The following is a 19158-nucleotide window of genomic DNA, read 5'->3' on the forward strand; positions in this document are numbered from 1 at the left end:
AATTTTATTTTATTTTTGGACATGGAGTCTTGCTCTGTCACCCAGGCTGGAGTGCAATGGCGAGATCTCTGCTCATGCCACCCTCGCCTCCGGGCTCCAGCAATTCTTCTGCCTCAGGCTCCCGAGTAGTTGGGATTACAGGTACTCACCACCATGCCTGGCTAACTTGTTTTTGTATTTTTAGTAGAGACAAGGTTTCACCATGTCGGCCAGGCTGGTTTCAAACTCCTGACCGCAAATGATCCTCCCACCTCAGCCTCCCAAAGTGCTGGGATTATAGGGGTGAGCCACGGTGCCCGGCCTACTGTCACATTCTCTAGCTGCCTCCACTCCTCATCCTCACCCAGGTATTCATGAATGCCTGGGCATTGCTCAATTAAAGTTTCTTAAGTAAGTGAAGTCGTTAAAATAAAATAAGACAATTTTAAATGGTTAAAATGACACAAAATTCTCCTTCTCACCCTTGTTCTTATCCTCCTTACTCCCAATCTATAGGTAACCATTTTTATAAGTTTCTTGCTTTTCCTTTTAGTGTTTCCTGATGCAAATACAAGCAAATTAAAATATATAGTGGCTGGGTGCTGTGGCTCATGCCTGTAATTCCAGCACTTTGGGAGACTAAGGTGGGAGGATCTCTTGAGCCCAGGAGATTGAGGTTGCTGTGAGCCGTGATCATGCCTCTGGGTGACTGAGCAAGACCCTATCTCAAAAAGAATTAAAACATAATCTTAGAGCTGAGGTTTATATTATAGGCTCATACCTATAATCCTAGCACTTTGGGAGGCTGGGGCAGAGGATCACTTGAGGGCCAGCCTGGGAAATATGGCAAGACCCCCATCTCTACAAAAAAAAAAACTAGCTGGGCATGGTGGCGTGCACCTGTAGTCCCAGCTACTCAAGAAGCTGAGGTGGGAGGGTTGCTGGAGCCCAGGAGTTGGAAGCTGTGATATGCAACAATCTTGCCTGTGAATAGCCACTGCACTCCAGCCTGCGTGACACAGCAAAAACCCTGGTCTCAAAAACATGCAGTAAAAAGAAAATGCCTATCATCTATCTGTCATCTATCTATCTATTTATCTATGTAATGTATCTTCTATCTATATCTCTATCTATCTACTGTATCTCTATCTATATCTCTTCCATCTGTATCCTATCCTACAGATAGACTATCTATCTGTAGTCTTATTTCTCTTTCTTACACAAAAGCAGCATACACCTTGCTTTTCTCACTTTTTTTTTTTTTTGAGACATTGTCTCACTCTGTCACCCAACTTGGAGTGCAGTGGGGCCATCTCAGCTCACTGTAACCTCTGCCTCCTGGGTTCAAGTGATTCTGTGCCTCAGCCTCCCAAGTAGCTGGGATTACAGGTGTACACCACCACGCCTGGCTCATTTTTTTTCTATTTTTAGTAGAGACAGGGTTTCAACATGTTGGCCAGGCTGGTCTTGAACTCCTGACTTCAGGTGATCCACTCACCTCGACCTCCCAAAGTGCTGGGATTATAGGCCTGAGCCACTGTGCTGGGCCTTTCTTCACTTAATATATCCTGCAGCTCACGCCATACTCTATGTAGAGACCACTGTTGTTCTTTCTTTGCTGTAGTCTCTAGGGTGGATGTACACTCCACTTGCTTCCAATCGGGATTCCCAGAAGTGCGTCCTGTCAAGGGTAACTGCTTCAGTAATTTGGGTAGTTCCCATCAAATTCCCCTTCCTCAGGGTTTATGCTGTTCTGTTCTCTTACCAGCTGTGTATGGGGGTGCCTGTTTCCCATGCCTCACCAACAGTGTGGGTCTTTCCCCAGGTTGAAGGGCTATTGGTATTTTTCTGTGACCTCTCAGTTCATGTCCTTTGCCCATTTTCCAAATTGGGTTGTTGGTCTTTTCCTTTAGAATTTCTAGAACACTTTAGAATTTTCTTTAGAATTTCTTTTATAGATTATGGAAATTAATCTTTGTGATGTGTTACAATCGTTTTTCCAGTTCATCTTTTTCTTTTGATCTTTGCATAACAAAAAAAATTATAAGCAAATTATTTTTATGCATTTGAATTTCTGAGTTTTTTTTTTTTAACAGTTCTGGATTTTAAATTATTTTTAGAATGTCTTTCCCTATTTTATTTTATTTTGAGAGAGGATCTTACTCTGTCACCCAGCCTGGAGGGCAATGATGTGATCACAGCTCACTGTAGCCTTGACCTCTGGGGCTCAAGTGATCCTCCCACCTCAAGCCTCCCGAAGTGCTGGGATTGCAGGCATGGGCCACTGTGTACCGTCTGGCTTCCCCCATTTTAAGTTATATGGTTTCATTTCTTGCATTTAATATTTGGTTTCCTTGGAGTGCTTTTTATCCTGATGTGTATGAGGTTTGGATCTGTTTGTCTTTATGGCCCAACACCATTTATTAAAAACTTCATTTTTAGCAACGTGATTTGATGAACACAGTAAATCCTGGGTTCATTTGGGTGTATTAATATTTCTGGATGTGTTCTCTCTGTCCACTTGTGTGCTGATGCCACACTGGCTAGTTGCTGATGGGTATAGTGTTTTACATTCTAGTACAGCTACTTCCTTTTTGTTCTTCTTTTTCTGAGTTTTCCAGACCTAATCTTGCTTATCTTTTCATATCAACTTTAGAGTCAGCTGTGTGGTTCCAGAAAAAAATAATCTTTAATTTGGATCATAGTCTTTAATTTGGATCATAATACATTTTGTTTATTTATTTATTTGAGACGGAGTCTCACTCTGCCACTCATGCTGGAATGCAGTGGTTCGATCTTGGCTCACTGCAACCTCCACCTCCAGGGTTCCAGCAATTCTGCCTCAACTTCCCGAGTAGCTGGGATTACAGGCACCTGCCAGCACACCTGGCTAATTTTTTGTATTTTTAGTAGAGATGGGATGTCACCATGTTGGCCGGGCTGGTCTCAAACTCCTGACCTCAGGTGATCCACCTGCCTTAGCCTCTCAAAGTGCTGGGATTACAGGCGTGAGACACAGCGCCCAGCCTTGTAATACATTTTTAAATTGATTGTGGAAGAATTTGCATCTTCTTGATGTTGAATCTTTCTAACCAAAAACATGGGATATCTTTCTATTAAGTTAAGCTTTGTGACTTCAGAAACTTTTAAATGTCCTCGTGGAGGTTTGCATGTTTCTTGTTAAATTTGTTTCTGAGTGCTTTATCTATTTTATTTTCTAATTCAGGGATCATCAGCAAACTACAGCCCATGGGACCACTACCTGTTTTCTTATGGCCTGTGAAGTAAGAATAGTTTTTATATTTTAATGATTGGAAAAAACACAAAGAAAAGTAGTGTTTTGTGACTTGTGTAAAATTACATGAAATTCAAATGTCAGTATCCATAACGAAGTCTTACTGGACGCAGCCACACCCATTTCTTCGTGTATAGTCTGTGGCTCCTTCTTGCTAAGACTGCAGTAGAGCTGTCATGTAGTCCATGGAGCCTGAAATATTTACTATTTGTGCCTTGACGAAAAAGTTTACTGGCCTTTGTTCTTTTTTTATTTTTTATTTTTATTTTTTGAGATGGTGTCTCTGTCGCCTAGACTGGAGTACAGTGGTATGATCTCAGCTCACTGCAACCTCCCACTCCTGGGCTCAAGCCATCCTCCTACCTCAGCCTCCCAAGTAGCTGGGACTACAGGCATGCACCACCACGCCTGGCTAATTTTTTGCATTTTTAGTAGAGACAGGGTTTCACCATGTTGGCCTGCCTAGTCTCGAACTCCTGGGCTTAAGGGATCCTCCCACCTCGGCCTTCCAAAGTGCTGGGATTACAGGCACGAACCACTGCACCCGGTGACCTAAGTAGTGGTTATGTATGTATATATGTATGTCTTTTGAGACAGAGTCTCACTCTGTTGCCAGGCTGGACTGAAGTGGCCCGATCTTGGCTCACTGCAACCTCCGACTCCTGGGTTCAAGCAATTCTCCTGCCTCAGCCTCCTGAGTAGCTGGGATTACAGGCACGTGCCACCCAGCTAATTTTTTTGTATTTTTAGTAGAGACGGGGTTTCACCATGTTGGCCAGGATAGTTTTGATCTCCTGACCTCATGATCCGCCCGTCTCAGCCTCCTAAAGTGCTAGGATTACAGCATGAGCCACCGCGCCCGGCCAGTAGTGGTTATTTTAATGTGTACTTTCACCGTCCAAATTTATAGTCTCTCATAACTAGCTTGGTCCTACTTTTGAAAATTCAGAATGCAACTGAAGAGGTTGAGGGAAAGTTAGCAGAAAAACAGTCTTAAAGGGCTACTGCCAATAACTGAAATGCCTAGAACTTTCTCAGTGGTGAAAATAACCTATAATACCATTAGTGACAGATTTCAAATCTGCTTTTCCAGGTAACGTTTGTGTTTTCTTTAAATGGGATTTTTTTTTTTTTTTTTTTTTTGTGAGAGGTACAACAATCTTTGGGGAAAAGGAAAGATTCAAACTCCCTAGCCACGTGACCTACTCACTGAAGAGAAATGACAGCACATCCCCTTGGAGCTGCCATCTCACCACGGTTGCGTCGTTAGCTGAGACCCCATAGTGGCAGAATCATTGGACTTTACGTGAACCAGATGTATTGAGTGGAGTCAGTGGATCCCGTTCTGGGAGGGCCAGCTGCCTGCACTTTCTGTCAAGACCTGCCCAACCTGCTGCTGCCTTTGTGAAGGGCTTTCTGTGGCTGACAGCTGCCCCTCATGTGTCCTTTCTGAAGACATTTCTCCTCCCCTCCACCTTCTCATTCAGGAGTTGGACTCTCAGGTCCTTGCTGCGTTACTGGAATATTCATCATGATCTGGAACAGAAACAGGGGTATTAGTTTGGTCCAAGAATGTACATCTCCATTTATGACGACTCGTGTAAGTTTGTAATAAGACTTACTTCCATGGTCATTTGTATGAACAAATCCAAAGAACACTGTTTTTCCAGGTTCTGTCTCCGAAAGCCACAGGCCCGTCAGTGTTGTGGTTTGCGCGTCTCACTGCGAATGCAGGGCCACCATCCCTCAGCACCACTCCCAGGACTGACATTTCACTGAAAACATCTCAGAAACTAAAAGCAATGTGGGAAATTTTGCAGAAAATGAAACTGATGGTGCAATGTGTGGGCAGATATTATTCTGAGATTGCCTTTCCTCTTTTGGGAGGTTTTTTTTGTTTTTGTTTTTGTTTTTTTTTGAAACAAGTTCCTTCTGTTGCCCAGGCTGCGGTGCAGTGGCGTGATCTCGGCTCACTGCACCCTTCACCTCCCAGGTTCAAGTGATCCTCCTACCTCAGCCTCCTGAGTAGCTGGGACTGCAGGCACCTACCACTATTCTGGCTAATTTTTTTTTTTAATTTTTAGTAAAGACGGGGTTTTGCTCTGTTGGCCAGGCTGGTCTTGAATGCCTGGCCTCAAGAGATACACCTGCCTCAGCCTCCTGAAGTGTTGCGATTACAGGCATCTGTGCCTGGCCTTGGCAGTGTTAAAATACCCTTTCTTTTAGGAAATGATAGGGGTAGTAGGCGAGAGTTGGTGGTGGTGTTTTAGTGTCTTTAATTGGTAAAAGAAAACACTGAAAACTCTTGGCTGGGTCCCTTGATAGACCATTGATTGACATCCCAAAGCCATTATTATCTGTCACTCTCCACTTTGCCTAATTTTTTTTTTTTTGAGACAGGGTCTTGTGGCGCGATCTCCATTCACTGCAACCTCCACCTCCTGGGTTCAAATGATTCTCTCACCCTAGCCTCCCTAGTAGCTGGGATTACAGACATGCATCACCACACCTGGCTAATTTTTGTATTTTTGGTAGAGACAGGATTTCATCATGTTGGTCAGGCTGGTCTCGAACTCCTGGCCTCCAATAATCTGCCTGCCCCAGCCTCCGTAAGTGCTGGGATCACAGGCATGAGCCACCGCACCTGTCCATTGCCTACCTTTTCTATAAAGGGTGGAAGGGTGACCTGCTGGCCACCCGGCTTCCTAGGAATAGCCCTGTGATACAGTCCTGGCCAGCGAGATGAAAGTGGAAGTCCAGAGTGATGTTTTCTTGCTGGGAGAAAGTTCTGTGTCCTTGGCCCTTAACCTTTTCCCTTCCCTGACCTCTTCTTCCTATACAGAACTCAGACTCTGGTCTTGAAGTGAACAGCTGCTTTCTATCTCTGAGGAGACCAGCCTGAGGATGAAAGGATGAAGCTTGGCAGAGCAAAACCCAGAAATCTGCTCGTTAATAAAATCCAGGATCCTTTTGAAGTTCATAAGCGTGATGATTGGGTTTTCACGCCCGTGTGTGAGATGTGCCTCCCTCAGACTTCGTTACGATGTTGGCACGTTCCCCGATTGATGTGAAAAAAGAAAAAGAAAATGAAAAAGGTGTCCAAAAGCAAACTGGTATGTAAAGTGATAAATTTGCCAAAAAGCCTTTTACACCTGTTGGATACAGACTCTTGTGGTTGATACAGACCTGAAATTAGAATTTGTGGATGTGATTCTTTCAGTGAATGCTTGAGGTATCTGTTTGTTATCTTTTTAAAACTCCTGTATTCTTTATGGAGAAAGGCTTTTTGAAAGCAGGCAGTGGGGCTTGAGTTTCCCTCTTCCACCCTCTCCTTGCCCAAACATGGGACTCCAAGCAGGCTTGGCTGTTCTGTGCAACCCATGTCATTCAGATGCTTTGTGAAGTATTTTGAAGGTGCTTTTATTTCAGCTATTGCTCTGACATTGATGTCAACAAAGTCTAAAAGCAGGTCCTATGGCAGCAATGTCTGGAGCAAACGGCAATGATGGAGGTGTTGCAATCATTTTCATCAATTGAATTGAGTTAAAAGCTATTGAAAGCTTTTCTGGTATCTCTTGAGGAACTTCAGAGGGGACCCAATTTATAATCTTTAATAACATAGAGACATTTCTTTTAAAATTGACACCAGAGAGTGGCATTTCTTAAGTCATACAGCCGGGATATGTGAAATAAATAGTCATTAGTGTAGGCATTTTGGCATTTTATGCACCAGGTGATTTAGATTTAATTTCCTGGCCTGGCACAGTGGCTCATGCCTGTAATCCCAGCACTTTGGGAGGCCGAGGCAGGCGGATCACTTGAGGTCAGGAGTTTGAGACCAGCCTGGCCAACATGGTGAAACCCTGTCTCTACTAAAAATACAAAATGTATCCAGGCATGGTGGCAGGCACCTGTAATCCCAGCTTCTCGGGCAGCAAAAGCAGGAGAATCGTTTGAACCCAGGAGGCAGAGGCTGCAGTGAGCAGAGATGGCACCAGTGCACTCCAGCCTGGGCGACAGAGTGAAACCCTGTCTGAAAAAAAAAAAAGATTTAATTTCCTAATCCTCACATTCCCAGAAGTAGGGACTGTTATTATCTCCATTGTAAACAAGATGATAGTTCAGAGAGGGAAATTAATCTCTCTAATGACACACAGCCAGTTAACCATTGAGTAGGATTCTCTGATGCCAAAGTCTCAGGCTCCCCTTTGCCTCAAACCGGTGTAAGGGCAATTTACAAAGTTTATGTGCAACTTATTTATTTATTTAACTTTCTGTTTTTCATCCCCTTTTATATGTAAACTGTCAATATGTGTATATTTAAAGCCTTTCTCTTTTCTTTTTTTTCTTTTTTTGAGACAGAGTCTCATTCTTTTATCCAGGCTGGAGTGCAATGGTGCAATCTTGGTTCACTGCAACCTCTGCTTCCCAGGTTCAAGCAATTTTCCTGCCTCAGCCTCCCAAGTAGCTGAGATTACAGGCAGCTGCCACCACTCCTGGCTAATTGTTTTGTATTTTTAGCAGAGATGAGTTTTCACCATGTTGGCCAGGCTGGTCTCTTAACTCCTGACCTCAGGTGATCCACCTGCCTCGGCCTCCCAAAGTGCTGGGATTACAGGCGTGAGTCACTGTGCCTGGACTTGAAAGACTTTTTGTATTCTCCTCTCCTCACTTCTTCCAAATCCATCAAACAGTCTCATTTACAGTATTATTGAAGGTCAACATTTCTCTTTGAGGTTGTCATTGATAAAATTGATGGAGAGGCTGGGCATGGTGGCTCACGGCTGTAATCCTAGCACTTTAGGAGGCCAGATCACTTGAGGCCAGGAGTTCCTGGGCAACCTGGTGAAACCCCATCTCTATTAAAAATACAAAAATTAGCTGGGTGTGGTGGCACATGCCTGTAGTCCCAGCTACTTGGGAGGCTGAGGCAAGAGACTCACTTGAAACTGGGAGTGCAATGGCACAATCTTGGCTCATTGCAACATCTGCCTCCTGGGTTCTAGTGATCCTCCTGCCTCAGCCTCCCAAGTAGCTGGGCTTACAGGCATGTGCCACCAAACCTGGCTAATTTTTTGTATTTAGTAGAGATGGGGTTTTACCATGTTAATCAGGCTGGTCTTGAATTCCTGACCTCAGGTGATCCACCCTCCTCAGCCTCCCAAAGTGTTGGGAGTACAGGCGTGAGCCACCCCGCCCAGCCTAAGTTTATTTAATTTTAATTAACTTAATTTAAAATTTAAATATACACACGTGTGACTAGGGACTCCCATATTGTACTGTGCTGAACATGGAGCGTAATAGCAGAACACAGACACTTGCATAGACAGCCAGGGTTTGTATCGCAATCCTGTTGATCCATACACTTTTACTCAACCTTGATAAAAATAACTTAGAACAAAGTATATCCGAGTAAATGTGCTTTTACGGTTTCTACCAACTGGAAGACATTCACAGCTTATTATTTATTATTATTTGTTAATGTTGTACCGGTATTTGGTTTTCTCAGCCTGCTCCCCAAAGGGCGTGTTACCACTGGGCGGTAGACTTTGGAATGAAGAAAGAAACTATAAAGGTCTCAGAGTTTTGCACTGTTCCAAACAGGTCTCTCTCAAGTTCCACTTGCTTTGCATAGAGCAGAAGTGTGGCCTCATGGTGCCCTCTTGTGGCCATACGTTTAGTTGCAAGATGACGGTAGAGTTTTTCTTTAAAACAAAAAGGGAAGAAAGAAAAAAAGAATGAAAAAAGGTCTTGCATATGTTTTTAGTCAGCAACACGTTTTGAGATGTGACAGTTCTGTCAAAACAATATAATTCAACAAACTTCAAAGTAACCACAACAGAAGATATGTAGACACATTTTGGAGCGCTGTCTCAGAGCCTTACCATGAAATGTGCCAAAAACATTTTGAAGGACGAACAATGAGATCAGCAAGGGAAGCAGGGTAAGGCACACTCAGGTGTGTGAGAATCGGAACCGAGATCCAGAAGAAAACCAGCTTAGAAATGGAGGCAGAGCACTAAAGAGAAGGCAAAAGAGAATTTCAGTTTTCTGGTGCTGGGAGCTGTTATTGCCCATGTTTGAGGAAGGCAAATTCTGCAATGCCTTCACTTGTATTCGTCTACGCAGGTGTGAGCCACACAGTGTCCCTGTCTTCAGGGAGCTTACATTTTAGAGGAAGGGAGAGAGAAAATCCACATGCAAGGAATTGAACAAACAAGATACTTTCAGAAAGCAAAATGCACTGGGGAGAAAATCAAACAATGTCCTGAGATGGCAATAGATAGAAATTCAGAGCAATGGAAAAGAAGAGAAGAGGGAGGGAAGAGAGAAGCTATCAGTGAAAGAAGTGGTTAAATTATGGCTACATTAAAATAAACTATTTACAAAATTTAATTTTTTTAATATATATACAGAATTGCTCTCTGTTGCCCAGGCTGGAATGCAGTGGTGCAGTTTCAGCTCGCTGCAACCTCTGCCTCCTGGGTTCAAGTGATTCTCCTGCCTCAGCCTCCAGAGTAGCTGGGACTACAGGCGTGTAAAACCATGTCTGGCTATTTTGTTCTTTTTTTTTTGAGATGAGGTCTCGCTCTGTCACCCAGGCTGGAGTGCAATGGTGCTATCTTGGCTCAATGCAACCTCCGCCTCCTGGGTTCAGGCAATTCTCTGCCTCAGCCTCCTGAGTAACTGAGATTACAGATGCCTGCTGCCACACCTGGCTAATTTTTGTATTTTTATGTAATTTTAGTAGAAACAGTGTTTCACCATCTTGCCCAGGCTGGTCTTGAACTCTTGACCTCGTGATCCACCCACCTCGGTCTCCCAAAGTGCGTGAGCCACCTTGCCTGGCCTTTTTTTTTTTTTTTTTTTTTTTGGTATTTTTAGTAGAGATGGGGTTTTGCCATGTTGGTCAGGCTGGTCTCGAGCTCCTGAACTCAAATGATCTACCCATCTTGGTCTCACAAAATGCCAGGATTACAGGGTTTTTTTTTTGAAATTGAGGCAGAGTCTATGTTGTTTAGCTAGTCATGAACTCCTGGGCTCAAGCAGTCCTCCTGCCTCAGCCTCTACCTGGGACTACAGACTCAGCCTCCCAAGTAACTAGGACTACAGATGCACCCAGCTAATTTTAACTTTTATGCATACATAATGTTTGCACATACTTATGATGTAAGCGTGATATTTTGATACATGCACACAATGTGTAATAATCAAATCGGGGTAATTAGCATATAATCACCTTGAACATTTGTCTTTTCTCTGTGTTGGGAACATTCCAAATCTCTTCCAGCGATTTTGAGATACATGATACATTGTTGGCCAGGGGCAGCTGCTCGTGCCTATAATCCCAGCACTTTGGGAAGCCAAGATGAGAGAATTGCTTGAGCCCACGAGTTTCAGACCAGCCTGGGCAACATAGTGAGATTCCCATCTCTATATTAAAACACACACACACACACACACGATTATTTTTAACTGTAGTAACCCTATTTTGCTATTGAACATTAGATTTTTTTCTTTGTTTTTTTTTTTTTTCGTCTGAGCATTAGATCTTATTTCCTCTATCTAATTGTATTTTTGTACCCAATAACCAACCTCTCTTCATCTGCTGATTTTCTTCCCCTACTCTGGTAACCATCATTGGACTCTCTACCTCTATGAAATCCACTTTTTCTTAGCTGCCACATATGAGTGAGAACGTGCGATATTTGTCTTTCTGTGCCCGGCTTACTTAAAATAATAACCTCCAGTTCCATCCATGTGGCTGCAAAGGACAGGATTTCATTCTTTTTTATGGCTGAATAATATTCCACTGCATAAAATTCTGGATCCATTTTGAAGATGGACCTGACAAGACTTGTTGACAGATTGGATATGGACTGTGAGAGAAACATGAGCCAAGGTGACGCCAAGATTTTTGGCCGGAGTAACTGCCTTCTATTGAGGTGGGGACGGCTCCACCTGGGGCCACCTGTGGGAGTTGGGTCTTGCAAATGTTGTTGGAAATGCCTGCTGGACACATACCCGAGCTTTTGCGTAGACAGGGGACACACAGGTAACTGACACAAGCACCCTCCTGCCCTCCGGCTTACCTGTTGACTTGCTACAGTTGAAGGGCCCTGCTGAAGAGGAGGAACAAAGGGAGTAACGTTCCAAACTCGTAAGCACAAGATTGCGTCGGGGTCCAAGGGAAGATGTGGAAACGCACAGAACAGGTGATCACCGGCTCAGAAGGGACTGGAGAGAAGAGGGAGAAAGTGGATGCGGCACTCTGGACGGAGACTCCGAGGAACCCCAGGGAGGGAGAAGGAGGATGAGGGAAACCATCTGAATCACTGGATTCAACGCAGAGAGATGGAGAAATCCCTGGAAATCATGGAGGGAATCGGAATGAGATGAGGTTAAGTCTTCTTTCAGGTGGCATAGAGGAGTCAGGATTGACAGATGAATTTTCACTCACAAATGCAAAGAAAAGAAAAAATAATTATTATGCACTTGATTGTGAGCCTATATAATTTTTTTTTTCTGAGCACTTTGGGAGACTGAGGCAGGCATATCACCTGAAGTCAGGAGTTCAAGACCAGCCTGGCCAACATGGTGAAACCCTGTCTCTACTAAAAATAGTGGTGGTGGGTGCCTGTCATCCCAGGTACTTGGGAGGCTGAAGCAGGAGAATCTCTTGAACCCGGGAAGTGGAGCTTGTAGTGAGCCAAGATTGCGCCACTGCACTCCAGCCTGGGTGACAGAGTGAGACTATCTCAAAAAATAAATAAATAAATAAATAAATAATTGCAGGTTCTGGCTGTGGAGGGCGCGTGTGCCCTGAGGTAGTGAGGACAGGGATGGGGTGGGGACACCGAGGGCATCCCAGCCACTGATCCACTGGTGCCCTGCTCCAGGGCTTCCTTCTCCACAGAAAACTCTAGGCATGGTCAACATTTCTCCTTTGGGTGAGCCTCAAAGCTACCTTGTCCTACCTGGCCATGCTGTATCTGAGACCGGGACCACCCCACTCCCACAGCCCATCACCTACTTGATGGCAGCTTTCACTCCACGTTGCTCTTGCCCCCTAACCCCAAATTTTCTTTCCTTAGGATCTATGGCCCCAAGTGTTTCAACATTCCTCCTATCCTGGCACCAGACCGATGGCATCCCAGTTTGCAGGTTAATGTCCCTCTTAACAGGGGTGGCCCGATCTGGACACACCCCTAAGCTATAGTGATATCACTGCAGAAATAAAGAGGCCATCACCACAGAGCGGGAGTTGGCCAATTACAGCCCCATAAGCTAAGAATGGGTTACATTTTTAAACAATTGGAGGAAAACTGAAGTGAAGAATGCTTCATGACACGTGAAACTTGAATGAAATTAAAGTTTTCAGCATCCTCAATAAAGTTTTGAGGGCACATGGCCACACCCACTCCTTTACTTACTGTCCAAGGCTGCTTTTGAATTTCAAAGACATTGCTGAGGTTGGTGGTGACTGAGCTCTTACTAGCCTGAAAAGCCTAAATATTTACTTTCTGGTCCCTTGGGAAAATACTGGCCAATCCCAGACACAGAGTGATCCTAGATTTCTTTCGCTTATTCAGTTTAAAAAATTGACCTTAATATTTATCTTGAAAGGTGAATGCAATCACATGATTCAAAATGTTAAAGACACCAAAAAGATCCCATGCCTTGGCCACCCAGTTCCCCTCTGTGAGGGCGTCCAGCGTTCCCAGCTCATACAGGTCCTTCTAGAAACACTGCATGCAAATGTAATCAAATAGCTGGACATACATCTTATCTCATTCTTGTTTACACAGGGAAGCATCCAATAGAATTGTTCTGAACTGTGTCTTCTTTTTTTTTTTTTTGAGACGGAGTCTCACTCTATGACTCAGGCTGGAGTGCAGTGGCACAATCTCGGCTCACTGCAACCTCCACCTCCCGGGTTCAAGAGATTCTCTTGTCTCTCGAATAGCTGGGATTATAGGCGTGCGCCATCATGCTCAGCTAATTTTTGTATTTTTAGTAGGTCAGGCTGGTCTTGCCTTGGCCTCCCAAAGTGCTGGGATTACAGGTGTGAGCCTCTGCATCTGGACCCCTTTTTTCTCCCTTACATCTAACAGTGTATTTTGAAGATGATTACACAAGAGTTAATAAGGACCCTCTTTATTCTTTCTTACAGCTGCAGTGTATTCCATTGCACCCATTTAACTCCTAATAGTACACATTTAATCCATATTTAATTTATCCCCAGATGAAATTTTAGGTTCTTGTCAATTTTTATTTTTGCTAATACAAAGAGTCTTTTAATATTGTATATGTATCGTTTCACAAGTGGACAAGTGTGTATGTAAGATGAGTTCCTAGAAGTGGGAATCCTGGTTCAATGAGTATATGTTACTTGCTTTTTTTAAAAAAAAAAAAAAAATTTATTTCAGGATGCTGAGGCAGGAGAATTGCCTGAACCCAGGAGGCAGAGGTGGCGGTGAGCCGAGATCACACCATTGCACTCCAGTCTGGGTAACAAGAGCGAAACTCCGTCTCAAAAAAAAAAAAAAAAAAAAAAAAAAAAAAAAAATTATTTTTAAACACAGGGGCCATGCTAATCTTGTCTATATTGTTCCAATTTTAGTGTATGTGCTGCTGAAGCAAGTATGCTTATTTTTATTTATTTATTTTTGAGATGCAGTTTCACTCTTGTCACCCAGGCTGGAGTGCAACAGTGTGATCTCAGCTCACCGCAACCTCTGTCTCCTGGATTCAAGTGATTCTCTTGCCTCAGTCTCCCAAGTAGCTGGGATTATAGGCGACTGCCACTACGCCCAGCTAATTTTTGTATATTTAGTAGAAACGGTTTCACTATGTTGACCAGGCTGGTCTCAAACTCCTGATTTCAGGTGATCTGCTCACCTTGGCCTCCCAAAGTGCTGGGATTACAAGCATGATCCACCGCACCTGGCCCTGCTTTCGAAGTAACCTGAAGTGCTTCTTTCTCCCATTCCCCATATCACTCTCTCCCTCTCTCTGTTGTTCCTCCCTCCCTCTCTTCTTCCTGAAGTAGGAGCTGAGATCTCTTGCAGGACATTTGGAAGGGGCATAAGGAGTGTGGAGAGTGTTTAAGATTTAGGTTCATGATTTCAATGATGATTGTAAGTCATGGCCAGCCTCCATCTGCTTTTGGAGAAGACAAGCCTTGAACACAGGATTATAATTTAAAGGGCCTGTAGGATCATGAAACTTATGTTTCCAAAGGTTTATACCAGGAGCAATATTCACGCTTACTTTCTTCACAAAATAGACAATACATGAGTTATTAAGTTTTTTTGGGAGCCATTTTCTAGGTGAATTGGACACATCCCAGAATATTATCATAAAATGAAAAACATAGAAGAAAATACAGTTTTGAGACCAGGTGTGCTGGCTCATGACTATAATCCCAGCACCTTGGGAGGCCAAGGAGGGAGGATTGCTTGACGCCAGGAGCTCAAGACCAGCCTGGGCAACACAGCAAGAGACGCCTATCTCTACAATTTTTGTTTTTAATTAAGTGGATATGATGGTGCAAGCCTGTAGTCCTGTGGTCCTAGCTACTCAGGAGGCCAAGGTGGGAGGATCATTTGGGTCCAGGAGGTGGAGGCTGTAGTGAGCCATGATCATGCCACTGCACTTCACACTGGGTGACAGAGCTAGAGTCATCCGCCTCTGCCAGGAAACTGACGACCAGAGAGACGACAAGACTCCGCGAGCTTACCCAGCTCCACGTGTGGGAGCAGAGACCTGAACCTGCAGCTCCCAGCTGCAGAGCACACCCTGGGAAATGCCATGTTGCACTCACTATCTCAGGACCAGCTTGGGGCTTCCTGAGAAGCAAAACAAAACCTCTCCAAAGGTAAAGCCGGAAAGACAATAGCTGATTGAAGGGTTTCTGTGGGAAACATCTCATTAGTTTAGACCAAGTCCCTTCGGGGGACTGGACTGGGAGTAAGCAGAGGCCATGCTTCCTGCCTAGCTTGGCAGGAGTGAGGGGCTGCTGGATGCCCCTGGGTTGCTGGCTCCGGAGAGGGAACCGGCAGTGCTGGAGGGTAATTTAGCGGGAGCAGCCCCCACCTCCACCATTGCACAACCACCTGCCTGCTCTCTGCTCAGCTTTCCCCAAGGCCTGCTGGGGGCTTGCTGCGCAGGTGCAAACAAAAAAGACCTCTTTGTAGAACCTCGGCGAGGAAGCTCGTGAGGAAACAGCTCCTCTCAGAAGCCATATTCGCATTCAGGCTGTCTTCTGAGTCCCTGCCGGGTGCCGGGTGGAGCTACGATGGTGCGGTGTGGACCCAGGTACTATTTGTTTCCAGGAGAGGCCGAATGTTTCAGTCTTTGTCATGTTGAGTTGGATTTAATTGCATTGAACCGGGTTATTGGAAGACCTACAGCGTGCCTGCCACTGTGCAGTGCCTGGCATTGAGGAAACATGGTTGCATTAGTATATAAGTTACTTGTTATACGTTGTCATAAGTAATTTATAAGTCATATATTAGTATGTAAGTTACATACAGAATGTAAGTTTCCCATAGGGAGCTTACATTCTCCAGATGAAAGCAGTACATTGTCCATATTTTTTTTTTTTGAGACGGAGTTTCGCTCTTGTTACCCAGGCTGGAGTGCAATGGCGCAATCTCGGCTCACCACAACCTCCGCCTCCTGGGTTCAGGCAATTCTCCTGCCTCAGCCTCCTGAGTAGCTGGGATTACAGGCACGCGCCACCATGCCCAGCTAATTTTTTGTATTTTTAGTAGAGACGGGGTTTCACCATATTGACCAGGATGGTCTCGATCTCTTGACCTCGTGATCCACCCGCCTCAGCCTCCCAAAGTGCTGGGATTACAGGCGTGAGCCACTGCGCCCGGCCTATTTTTTTTTTTTTTGACACAGAGTCTCACTCTGTCACCCAGGCTGGAGTCTGTGATCTTGGTTCATGGCAACCTCTACCTCTCGGGTTCAATTGATTCTCGTGCCTTAGACTCTCAGGTAGCTGGGATTACAGGCATGTACCACCACGCCCAGCTAGTTTTTGTTTTTTTTACGTTTTAGTAGAGATGGGGTTTTACCATGTTGGCCAAGCTGGTCTCAAACTCTTGGCCTCAAGTGATCTGCCCACCTCAGCCTCCCAAAGTGCTGGGATTATAGGTGTGAGCCGCTGCGCCCAGCCTGTTCATATACTTTGACGAGAGCATCAGCGCACGGGCGCCTGGGCCATTTAGCAGCTGTGCGAATTTGGTCAAATTACTTACTTCTCCAAACCTTAGTTTCTTGATCTCTAAAATGGGTAGAGCAATGGGCCTTCTGTTGAAATGATTAAATGCTGTGAAAAATGAATAGCACCTGACAAAGCACCTGCTGCATAATAGGCCTCAATATATGTTTGTGTCAGTGGATCATCAGGTAAATAGGAATAATAAGAGTCTATTTAGTGCGACAGAGATCTCACCCAAGCACCCTAGGTTTTGTAAAAGGCTTACACCGGTGCCTGGGAGGTGGGCTTACCTATTAGGGAACCGGAGGCAGCAGTGATGTGGTGACTTCGTTCTATTTAAGCCCACCTAAAACAGATGTCTTCTCAAGGTCTCTGTGTCGCAATCTGTGAAATGGGCATGACTGTAACTTTGCCTCTTGGCCTGTAGTGAGGATGAAAATAGGCAACGTGTGTGATTGGAACAGCTTGTCCTGCACCAAGGTCTGGTGGCCTTTGTGACTCTGGCCTGGAAATCTGTTGTTGCCATTCATTTATTTTAAACAGCTCAGCCTGATAAACCAACAGGCTCATGGGACACGATGTTGGAGCAGAGAAAACGTACTTTAAGGAAATCTTAGAAGGCTGCTCGTGTTGGGGTCTCAGCCTGGCCCTGACCTTCTGGGTCAGTAAGTGGGGGTCACTTACACCGTTGGGTCTCAGTTTACCAGCTGCATAATGGGCATCAGACTGAAGCATTGGTTGACATCCAGGGTGGTCAACAGACTCATGTGGGGAGCTTTTAACATGTGCCAGGCCCCAGCCTGGCGATTCTGAAGCTCTGGCTGGGGGTACCGGGAATTTGTATCTCAAGGAAGGGTTCCCAGGATTCTGATGCCCACAAAAGCACAAGGTCTCTAGGGTCCCGTTCACTTTTCGATCCAGCAGTTCAGGGAAGCCTTGAAAATGCTCTGTGCTTGGACCCCAGTGACTTGGGTCTCACATGGTTGGCGTATTCCTGTGAAGTGGGGAAGGGGAAGGGTGATTATTTCTGCTCTTCAGGCGGAGGGGAAGAGAAGGAGAAAAGTGGACTCATCTGGCCTTCCTGGGTCGTCTCCATGCCAAAAGTCTGAGAGACACTCTTTCTACTGGGTAGGCAGCAGAGGGGAGCCCTGTGTCCTCCCAAGACTGTTCAATAAGGAGGAGCCCCAGGTCCTGGAAAGTTGATTATTCTCGCTCGTTAGTTCATCTTCTTTTTCATAATTGCACTAAGCAGAAATAAAAACCGGCCTCATGCTTGGGAAACGTAACATAAGAATGTACCTTACTGAGAACCCAAAAATACTAGTAGTGGATAAATGAGTTATGGGAATTACTTTCTGAATATGAAACTTTATGATTTTTGCATTTAGCCACTTTAAATTATTTTAAAAAATAAGCTTGAGTATAAATGAATTATATATATATATACACACACATATATAGATTATCAATCAATCAATCAGTCATGTGATTTAGAGTCAGACAGACCTACGATTAAGACTTCACTTTGCCACTAACTAGCCGAGTGGTCTTGGGCAAGTTACTCAACCTTTCTGTGTCTTAGTTCTCATAAATTGAAAATTGAGAAAAATAAAATCAATTTCAGAGGGCTGCTGGGGCAGACTGTGTTTCCCAATGATGGCTGCAGAACTATCTCCCCTCCTACATGTTCTTCATATAATGTGACCTTGACAGTCCTGCCATAAAGAGGTGGGGTCCACGTCCCCTCCTCTTGAACGTGGCCTTGGTTGTGGTATGGCAGAGTGATGCTGAGTGACTTCTGAGGCTAGATCATAAAAAGACCATGTGCTTTCTCCGGGATGCTCACTCCTGGACCCCAGCTGCCATGTTATGAGGAAGCCCAAGCCAACATGTATGGAGAGACCTCAGGGAGTGACAGCCCCACTGCAGTTCCCAGCTGACAGCCAGCATCAACATCACACCTGTGAATGAAGACACCTGCAGGCGATCCTGGTCGCTAGCCCTCAGTTGCCCCAGCCATGGCATTGCCAGGCTGAAGCCCCAGGCACTGTGGAACAGAAATGAACTGTCCCGACACAAGAATTCCCGACCCATAGAATCTGTGAGCATAAGAAAATGTTGGGATTTTTTTGGCCATGAAATTTGGGATCATTTACTGCATAATGATAGCAACTGGAATGATTACTGTGATAATCAAGAGAGATAATGTATGTAATGTGCCTAATGGTCACACATTTGTCTACTATTAGGCACACAACGTCTACTGTTATGGTGGGCGATTTTGACACAAACAAGTAGGCAAAAATGTAATAGGAATGTAGAAAGTTTCAAAATATTATCAGCCATAAACTGGACTGAAGGGACATTTATGGAATTCTGTACTCAACAGCAAAGACACATCCTCATCGATATTCAGGAAAGAGTTATAAAACAAGACCATTACCAAGCCATAAAATGAGTCTCAGTGAACCCCAAATTACTGATATCATAGGTCATTCTGTCATTCCACAAATCGATCTTGAGGCTTGGTATGGTCCAGGCACCCAAGGGATGGCAAAGAGCCAAAGAGATCAAGTTCTCTACCTCCTGTCATCTTCATTCTAGAGGGAGACAGAAGACAAGCAGCAAAGTGGGTAACTACGGAATG

The 19158-nt window shown here is 44.6% G+C and overlaps 1 non-coding gene and 1 pseudogene across 1 annotated transcript; one reads left to right on the forward strand and one right to left on the reverse strand.

The window, feature by feature from the left end:
• Window positions 1-6238: 6238 nt before the first annotated feature.
• Window positions 6239-6342, forward strand: LOC135268943 (small nucleolar RNA U13). The gene has a single exon (XR_010337276.1). It is a non-coding gene; the product is annotated as a small nucleolar RNA U13 (small nucleolar RNA).
• A 7487-nt stretch (window positions 6343-13829) lies between these two features.
• On the reverse strand, window positions 13830-13918 carry LOC135268935 (U6 spliceosomal RNA; annotated as a pseudogene).
• Between the last annotated feature and the right edge of the window lie 5240 nt (window positions 13919-19158).

This window comes from Aotus nancymaae, unplaced genomic scaffold, assembly GCF_030222135.1.
Source record: "Aotus nancymaae isolate 86718 unplaced genomic scaffold, 86718_ANA_hifiasm-v0.15.2.pri h1tg000046l, whole genome shotgun sequence".
NCBI classification, from domain to species: domain Eukaryota; kingdom Metazoa; phylum Chordata; class Mammalia; order Primates; family Aotidae; genus Aotus; species Aotus nancymaae.